The following is a 10153-nucleotide window of genomic DNA, read 5'->3' on the forward strand; positions in this document are numbered from 1 at the left end:
ATCAGCTACCAGAAGGCTGGTACCCCCTGCACCAGCCACACGAAGGCTGATGCCCACTGCGCCAGCTACCAAAAGGCTGATGCCCCCTGCACCAGCCACACGAAAGCTGACACCCACTGCGCCAGCTACCAAAAGGCTGATGCCCCCTGCACCAGCCACACGAAGGCTGACGCCCACTGCGCCAGCTACCAAAAGGCTGATGCCCCCTGCACCAGCCACACGAAGGCTGACGCCCACTGCGCCAGCTACCAAATGGCTGATGCCCCCTGCACCAGCCACCAGACGGCTGCCACCCACTATGACAGCCACCAGAAGGCTGACACCCACTGTGCCAGCCACCAAAAGCCTCAAGCGACGTCTCGGTGAGGCTTGCCAGGTCAGAGTTGCAATGACTCGTCAGTCCCCCGACTCAGGCCCTTCCACTGAACTAGTTCCCAGATCAAACTCACCTCCGGAGGTTTTTAGGACCCTGAGGAATTTTGGGTGAATGTCGGCCGTGCAGTCGCTTTGCCTCCTCGGTGGCGCTCCGGGGCCCTGAGATAGCTCAGGGGGCGCCTCCCCTAGAGACCCCCGAGGTGGAAGCGGCCACCTGGACGAGATTCTGAGATGGCTTTTGTCTGGTGATGAGAGAATATCCCGGACGAGCCCCCAGAATAATGTAGTATTGGGATGCGAGATTAAGTAATTCACCAAGACAAAAGTATGCCAAATTGCAGGGTCTTTATTGCCGGCGACCACGGAGGACTCACGTCTCTCTAACCCGCGGCCCTGAGGGGAGAGTGTCAAGGCTTTTTATACCCGAAAGACCACCTTGGAAGTGGGGTTGAGGAGTGGGGAGGGGGATCAGTGGGCTCCAGACATTCCGAGGGCTGGTGGGTTCTGTAAATCATCTCCTGGGCAGGGACGGGAGTGGGGGCCTCCGGACATTCCGAGGGCTCGGGGGCTTATTGTCACTCTAATTGCTACATAAATGATTCACAAAAGTCAAGACAAACATTAGTTTGCACATTATCTGGGTAGCAGTGGAATTTACAGATCTTAGTTCACAGGGGCCAAGATGAGATTAGCTTGGGCTGCGCATTCTGATGAGCAAAGGCCAGCAATTCTGTCAGTTACTGATGAGAAAGGTAAACAACTTCACCTGGTGGACATTATCCAGAGCAGACTAGCAGTCTTATTCACAGAAACCAAGTCAGCAGTTATTGCAAAGAGAATGGGGCAGTTATTACAACTCATTTTTGGAGATACAGCTTTGTCATATAAAATGGCATTGCTCAGGTTCTGGCTCCAGGCCAGCTATAGCACAGATGGCAAGAGTTGTTTAAAGAGGGGAAACCAGAGAATGGACTCAAGTGAGATGATGCAGAATTGTTTTTCCTGCCCCACCATGAAGTTTTCCCTACTGTCTTATGGTAATATTGTTGCCCCAGGCAAGTTAATTCTCTGACTGAGTTTGTGAAAGCTTTTCTCCCGTGAGCAATGCAGTACCTCCTGATTACTAAGGTTTTTTTTTTTTTTTTTGAGACGGAGTTTCGCTCTTTGTTACCCAGGCTGGAGTGCAATGGCGCGATCTAGGCTCGCCGCAACCTCCATCTCCTGGGTTCAGGCAATTGTCCTGCCTCAGCCTCCTGAGTAGCTGGGATTACAGGCATGCGCCACCATGCCCAGCTAATTTTTTGTAATTTTAGTAGAGACGGGGTTTTACCATGTTGACCAGGATGATCTCGATTTCTTGACCTCGTGATCCACCTGCCTCGGCCTCCCAAAGTGCTGGGATTACAGGCGTGAGCCCAAGAGCCAGATGCTCGGACTTGTGAGCAAAGGTTCGGGGATGAGAGAATTAAAGTGAAGTTATCTTCTGGCACTAATTCCCTTTTTTCCCAGGGCCATGGTTTCCCATGTTGGTTCCTCGGCAAACATAGCATAAGGAGACACCTAAGCTACTGGCAATGTTTTTAGCCAATTGAGCAGATAGGTTTTTAGCCAAGTGGAAGAGTTTAGGCAGCTCCTGTTTAACATGCTTATGAAATAACTCAAAAGCTTGAAATTGCTGGGCCGGACGGGTTTGAGTCTTTTTGATAATACATACTGGAACTCCGGGGCCTGCCTCTGTTCTGTTGATGGGCAATAGTACAGGGGGTCCCATGGCCTAAAATGGTAGATTTGGCTTTCAGACAGTGAAATGTAAGGGGTTACATGTTTTTGTTTTACAACTGGCTTTTGTTGGCATGCTGGTAAGCGTGGCTGCCATTCCTGGAAAGTGGAGTTGAAACCTGGTAGACCAGGAGGTAGTGCAGTCCGGACACCTGGTCCGTGGAGGCCGGCCCTGTTAGATCTTTGGGGCTGTTGCTGCTGAGTCTCTCCTGTGTTAAGTCACCACAGGTGGCTTTTAGTCTGCTTAAGCTATTACGGTGCGCTGTGTGGCAGGTATTAAAATATAATGAAATAGGCCTGACTTTCTTAGCTTGCGTCAGAAGTTCCCCTTCTTTTCCTTGCTCTGATCTGAAATATATTTTAAACCAGACTTTATAAGGTAAAAGCTTAGGGTTATAACATACATAAGACTGGCCACTTCCTGGGTTACAAATTGAATAGGTTGTGAAGGTGCAAGGTCCTAAGTGTTTGCACTCATAGTAAGTGGGGTATAACGGAGTCCTCAGTGCCTCCTGACTGTGTAATGTGAGCGCAGTAGGAGCATTCTTCTACGGGACCTTCTCCTGACACAGATGAGAGGGGCAGAAATAAAGTAAAGAATGGTATACTTACATCCAGCAGGGGCAAAAGAGGTCTTTCCCTGGAGGAGGAGGTTGACCAAAGCGACAGAATAGCAGCGTCACAACTAATACTGTGAGGAAAACAACTAGACCTGAGATTTTTTTTTTTTTTCTTGAGACAGAGCCTTGCTTTGTTGCCAAGTGCCAGGCTGGAGTGCAGTGGCGCGATCTTGGCCCACTGCAACCTCCACTTCCTGAGTTCAAGCAATTGTCCTGCCTCAGCCTCCCGAGTAGCTCGGACCACAGGTGCGCACCACCACGCCCAGCTAATTTTTGTATTCTTTAGTAGAGATGGGGTTTCACCATGATCTCGATTTCTTGACCTTGTTATCCGCCCGCCTTGGCCTCCCAAAGTGCTGGGATTACAGGCATGAGCCACTGCACCTGGCCCTAGACCTAAGATTTTTAACCACATTTACTTTCTTGATGACGAAGTTAGCTTCGGCTGTGCGTGGACTAGTCAGCTTCCTGAGTGCTTAGAGCAGGGCTGTCGTTGCCTCCTCAAGCTTCGGCCACGTATAGACTGTCAGCTCCCGGAGTCACCGGAGCAGGGCTGTCGTCCTTGTCAAGCTTCAGCCACACATAGACTGTCAGCTCCCGGAGTCACCGGAGCAGGACTGTCATTGTCCTTGTCAGCAGCTCGGCTTCGCCACAAGATCAGTCGGCTGGGGTGGTCTGGGTCCTGCTGGCAGGTTCCCTTGTCCTGGGCTGCTGGTTTCAGCTGACTGTGGCGAATCCAAGCCATGATTTTTGCAACTTTAACAGCAGTAGGAGTGGACAAGGTTATAGTATGGGGCCCATCCCATATGGGCTCTAGAATAGGAGGATTCCACTTTTTAACCCAAACGGAGTCCCAGGGTTTAAAGGGGTGTACTGAGTTTGTTAGGCTTATAGCTTTTTTTACGTACCTGGGATTACAGACGTGAGCCACCACGCCCGGCACCCTCTCTAGTCTTGACTGATATTTGAATCTTGGCCTCACTTGGCCCCTTCCATGTCCTACGTTTGTGTCCTCTCATTCTATCCGCCCCGCTTTCTGTGAAAGCTGCTGCTAGTAGATCGGCTTTCGTTTTAATTCTCCGGTCAGCTTCCCTTTTTGCCTTCTGGTCACGATTAATGTACATCTTGGTGACCACTTCTAAAACTGGGTGACATTCATGCCTGCAAAACCTTTTCGTTTTTGTAATTTCCGTTTAAATGTTTTATTGCCAGACCTACAAGGTCTCTTCCTTAAGTCTCTATTTCATTCGCACTCCCTCTTTCTCTCTTTCCCTACCTCTGCCCTTTTATTAGCTGTTACCCTAGCTCCCTTGTTACACCCGAGCAAGTTAGGGAATGCGCCACACTCCGAGATTGAATTATGAGTCCTTTATTTTAGCTGGTGACTGAGAGGTGGCTAACGCCCAAAATTCTCTTGGCCCCAAAGGAAGAGTTAGGGGGTTTCTTTTCTTTTCTTTTTTTTTTTTTGAGACGGAGTTTCGCTCTTGTTACCCAGGCTGGAGTGCAATGGCGCGATCTCGGCTCACCGCAACCTCCGCCTCCTGGGTTCAGGCAATTCTCCTGCCTCAGCCTCCTGAGTAGCTGGGATTACAGGCACGCGCCACCGTGCCCAGCTAATTTTTTGTATTAGTAGAGACGGGGTTTCACCATGTTGACCAGGATGGTCTCGATCTCTTAACCTCGTGATCCACCTGCCTCGGCCTCCCAAAGTGCTGGGATTACAGGCTTGAGCCACTGTGCCCAGCCGAGTTAGGGGGTTTCTTATACTCTAGTTTGAAAAGGGATGGGGGATCCTAGATGAAGCAATTTTTTCACAGAAGCAGAGTAAGCAAAAAGTTGAAAGATAAACTAGTACATGAGAAATAAAACAGTACCAGGCACAAGGGCTAGAGCTGTCATAAAAAGACATACAGCTTATAGATATGAGGGCTCTGGGTACTCGACAGCACCTGCATTCCCAGGCTCTGCTGGTGCCGCTTTCCTGGGCCTCTCATCAGCAAATGTACTCCGGGATGTGCCCGGTGTTATCCTGCCCCAGCTACAGACTACGGTTGCATACTTAATGAGGGGAATAACTAAAATGAAGAAGCTAAGATGGAGTCTGTCTGGCTCAAGAAGCTAACATGAGGCCTGAACAGCTCCCAGCTAAGAAAGAGAGAGTCAGTTTAAGCTAACAAAAATCAGGTTATCACACTCTTATCGGCAGCTTACTCTTACACGGTCTGCCCTGTCTCAGCTGCTTCAGCCAGCTGCCCCCACACACAGCTGCGTAGCCAGCTCTCCCTTGCCTTTAGGGTTAGCAGTTTAACTTTTCCTCTCTCTGATTCCCTTCCTTCCTTCCTTCTTTCCTTCCTTCCTTCCTTTCTTCTTCCTTCCTTCCCTCCCTCCCTCCTTCCTTCCATCCTTCTTTCCTCCTTCCCTTATTTTATTCCTTTTATTTCTTTTCTTTCTTTTTCGTATATTTTGCTGGCCAGAGCGGGACTCGCCCTGGGCTACTGTAGCCGCTGCTCATGCTGCTGTTCTCCCTGCCCGTGGGCAGCCTCCCTGAGGTGCAGGCAGCCAGGCAGGCGGTGCCGCATCACCTGCTACATGAGGTTACCAGTGCATGGCTCTGGACTGTTCTTGTCCTACTGCAGCTGCAGGCTTCTCAACCAGGCTGTCCTGGCCCCTCTTGCCACGTGGAGCCACAGCCATGGCTAGCCCCTCACCCAACCCCACAGTGCCAGTGGGCTGCACCACGGTGGTGGGGAGTGGGGCAGGTTGGAGTGGCGTCCCCACCACGCTGCTCTATGCTCTACTGCCTGGCTCCTGGCTGGTTCGCCAAAACGTTGGGGAAATTAGAAGACCGGAGAGGCCAATGGGTGGAACAGGAGGATTTTATTAAGGTGCACACTGGCCCAGTGGATTTATATGCAGAAGACTGAGCACTGAGCACTGAACAAAGACAAAAGACAAAGCTTGATTTTTATACTTGAAATGCAGGAGCAGAACAAAGGCAGTTTATCAAAAATGACAGGTTTACAACTTATGCTTACATCCTATGGCCACTATCTTAGCCTTGCACAGCTTATTTTGCATCCTTCACTCTGGGGCCTGGATGACTGCAATCCCGGCCTGCTTAGCCATGTCACAGTGACCTGTCTTGTTCAGATGAAAAACAGGAACTTTCAGTTATTAGCTATAGGGAACAAGAATACATGAATCTATAAACTTATAAAAGTTGCAAAGCAGGATACAATCCCTCAGAGAGGGTGAGGACACAGGGAAGTTTTGCTTCCACTATGGGAAAGAAGGAAATTTTTTTTTTTTTGCTCTGATTTTCTGCTACAGTGGGAGGATGGCTTGAGCCCAGGAGTTTGAGGCTGCCATGAGCAGTGATTGTGCCACTGTGCTCCAGCCTGAGTGACAGAGCAAGACCATGTCTGATAAAAAAAAAAGAGGGAGCCCACATACAGGTTTCACAGGTTTGTAGCCCAGAAGCTTCAGTTTCATCAGCTTCACAGTGAATTTCCCACTGTTCATAAACTTTGCATTGTTTAAATACTTTTTTTTTTTTGAGACAGAGTCTCACTCTGTCACCAGGCTGGACTACAGTGGTGTGACCTCAGGTCACTGCAACCTCCACCTCCCAGGTTCAAGTGATTTTCCTGCCTCTGCCTCCTGAGTAGCTGGGACTACAGGCACCCACCACTATGCCCAGCTGATTTTTGTATTTTTAGTAAAGACGGGTTTCATCATGTTGGCCAGGATGGTCTCAATCTCCTGACCTTGTGATCCACCTGCCTCGGCCTTCCAAAGTACTGGGATTACAGGCGTGAGCCACCATGCCTGGCCCTAAGTACTTTCATATGCATTATTCTCACCACAAATTTATTTTATCTTTGGCACTCAGAAAGCCTTGTTATTCCAGGGCATTGTGGTCAGTAAAACCCCATGTCTCTCTCCATGTCTGTGTGGACCTGGTGGGGGGACAGGGGGAACTACCACAGTGGTGAGTTAAACAGATTAGAGCAGCCTGGCTCTGTGCATCCACACCACAGCAATTCCAGGTTAGTAATTCACACCAGAAGGAAAAGGAGAGGGGCCCTCAGGGGCCAGAGAGTGGAGTGGGAGACCCAACCGGCCAGTCCTTCCAACTGAAAATAAATCCCAGACACTTGGTGATCTGCCCAAAGGGGTGGAATAGGAGGGACAGAATGAGCCAGGTGACAGAATGTCCTTTCATTGCTTAGAGTGGAGGAAAACTGTGAAAAGGCAGAGCCCTCAAAGCTCCCACGCTGCAGGCAGACTCCAGGTTCTTTCTCACCACGTGTGAGTGTTGAGAGTGTGTGCACCAGTTCCTTGTCCCTGTCTCTCCCAACTCCCTGCCCCTTTCACCCAGTCTCTGGATCTGGAGACAGAGCATCCCAGGGCTGGGGAGAGTGCTAGAGCACGCACCTCCTATCACTACAAACAGAAAGGAATCTCAGCTTTTCTCCACTAGGGGATACTTAGTCCCACAGAAAAGAAAGGGATGGCCAATTCTCACCCCAGCTGAGGAGCAGGTGTCTCGAGCCTGAGGCAGCCATCACCTCCTGGGAAAGATGGGGCCTAGGGTTGATTTCCAGTGTGCAATATTTGGTGTGGTTCAGTTCTCTGCCTCCCCAATTTCAGCATGGGCATCACCATTGCCTCAAGTCTTTATAGAAACAATGCTCCAAGACAGTCCATGGGTAACCTTCCCTAACCCTCACCTGGATGAAGATCCTGAGCCTCCCACACAGAAATTCTGGTCTTTCAATAAGAAATTTGGAAGTTTCTTTTTTCTTTCTTTCTTTTTCTTTTTTTGAGACAGAGTCTCACTCTGTCACCAGGTTGGAGTGCAGTGGTGCAATCTCAGCTCACTGCAACCTCCACCTCCTGGGTTCAAGAGATTGTCCTGCCTCAGCCTCCTGAGTAGCTGGGACTACAGGTGCATGCCACCATGACTGGCTAATTTTTGTATTTTTAGTAGAGACGGGGTTTCACCATGTTGGCCAGGATGGTCTCAATCTCTTGACCTTGTGATCCACTCACAGCCTCCTAAAGTGCTGGGATTACAGGTGTGAGCCACTGTGCCTGACCATAAAATTTGGAAGTTTCTATTGAAACTTCCATTTTGTCTGTAAACCAGTCTGTGGGCATAAGCTTCTTCCACCAGACTTGAAGGTCATCAGAGTCTGAGAAGCATATTTGATTCATCTATTTATCCTCAGTGCCTTCCTGTTACATAGTAGGGAACTCAATGCTTATTGAACAAATATAAAAAGACTGGAAAACAGCCATCATCAGCAATGATGACTTCTTGCAGCTGTTGACAAATCTCACACAGTAACGGGAAAGGTAACCCATCAAAAGTCAACTCACGGCCAGGTGTGGTGGCTCACTAATTTTTGTATTTTTAGTAGAGGCCGGGTTTCACCATGTTGGCCAGGATGGTCTCGATCTCTTGACCTTGTGATCCACCTGCCTCGGCCTCCCAAAGTGCTGGGATTACAGGTGTGATCCACCGTTCCTGACCATGGCAAGTATATAATTTCTTAATAATTGATCCTTGGTTTCCATTTTAGGAAGATCTGTAGCCCTGCCCAAATGTGGGAGCCCATATTGTTGGGGGAAACAGCAATGGAGGAAAGGTTTACAATGTGCCTACATAAACTGGCTATAAGCATTAGGGACAAGCTACACAGGCTGACCCCTTCCCTGCTCTGATTGCTCTGCAGCTGCAGTCCTGAACCCCTACCTCGGCACCACATCAAGACTGCCAGATGTGCTGCAATTAAGCAAATCCTGATTACAGCCATCCAGGCAGCACGGGCAGCTCACAGGAGGACAGGGAAAACATATCTTGGTTATCCATACTTGTAAATTCCTGTTTGACACATATCTGTAAAAAAACTCCTGGTTTCTCTCTTTTTTAAAAAATACTGCCACCACAAAAGTCACAGAATAATGTATTGTAGGTCTGTTACAAGTTAACAAACCATCTCTGTGCCGGTTACCAGTGGATAGATTATCTCAGTCCTAAAACCCCCTTATGCCCCTCTCACCCTATGTAAATCCCTCGTTTTGTAAGCTCAGGGCTGCCTTCTCTGATTGTTATGGAGCAGTCCCACAGGTTAATCAAACTTTCTTGCCTGACTTTGGGTCTATTCTCCTTTCTCTCGGCTACCCTTACAATAAGTAATGCATAAAAGAAATCAGGAACAATAAACTGTGGAAGGCCACAGGAGGCCTCTGGGGAGGAAGGCCTCTCTTTGCCAGCATGTTCCCAGGTACAGAGTGACCTAAACTCTGATATTTTAAGCATAGTGCCCAAGGACATAACACTCCCTTGAAGCACTGGAATGTAACCAGACATGTAGGTTCCTTGTGAAGCCTGCTCCCACCAGCTGCATTATCTGTAGATAAGCATACACTTTCAACTCCTGAGAAACTCACATAAACTGCCACTGCTATCAATCTTATGTTTGACTCACAGCTTCCTTTTCACCAATTCACCCCACTATCTGCTCTATAGATAACAGTGATTGTATTCAATAAATATTGTGGAAACCAGAGCTCGGGACCTTTGCAGCCTGCTGTTTGCACTGGCCCCCTGGTCCCACTTTATATACTCTTAACCTGTCTTTTTCTCATTCCATTGTCGTTACCAAACTCAGGGTACCCACAGGTGGTGTGTGTGGGCTGGTACCCTACACATATAGTAACTCGCAGGGGGAAAATCCCAAGTCTTTTCTTGCGGCTCTCCTAATCCTAAGGAATACTATTGGGAGACATTTGGTTCAAGGCATTTTAATTTCTACAATTAGTTTAATGATATGCTTTATGAGAGTTTGATTTATTCCTTCTGCCTTTCCAGAAGGAGGTGGCTGCCAAGGGGTGTGATTGAGGAAGGAGACCCAGGCATCTGGGATTCCCTCCCCCTCTGTCATCCACTGTGCATCTCAATAGAAGGGAGAGCAGGCCAGCTGGGGCCTCCTGAATCTCCTTCCTGAAAATAACATGCTTGGTCTTGGGGAAACTCTCTGAAAGACACTATTTTTACTTAAAACAAGATCAAACCAGAAACCTTTTCACATGTGAGTCCTAAAACTGTAAACCGGTACCCTTTCATATGTGATTCCTAAAGTTATAAACCTAAGATTCTTCCATGTGTAACATCTAAAGTATAAGCCTTTATAAAGGCAGAACCTTCCTTTGTTAAATGAGCTGGGCTTTCGACAAATTACCGCCTGGTCTCCCGGCCAAATAAACTCTTCCCTCCGTATTTGGTGTTCGAGAGATCCGTTTCCTATGGCCGCTCCTGCTACATGATAATCCCACCTAATTTGTAAACCTTCCATAATTCCCTTTAACAC

This window comes from Aotus nancymaae, unplaced genomic scaffold (genome assembly GCF_030222135.1).
Source record: "Aotus nancymaae isolate 86718 unplaced genomic scaffold, 86718_ANA_hifiasm-v0.15.2.pri h1tg000012l, whole genome shotgun sequence".
Taxonomy (NCBI): domain Eukaryota; kingdom Metazoa; phylum Chordata; class Mammalia; order Primates; family Aotidae; genus Aotus; species Aotus nancymaae.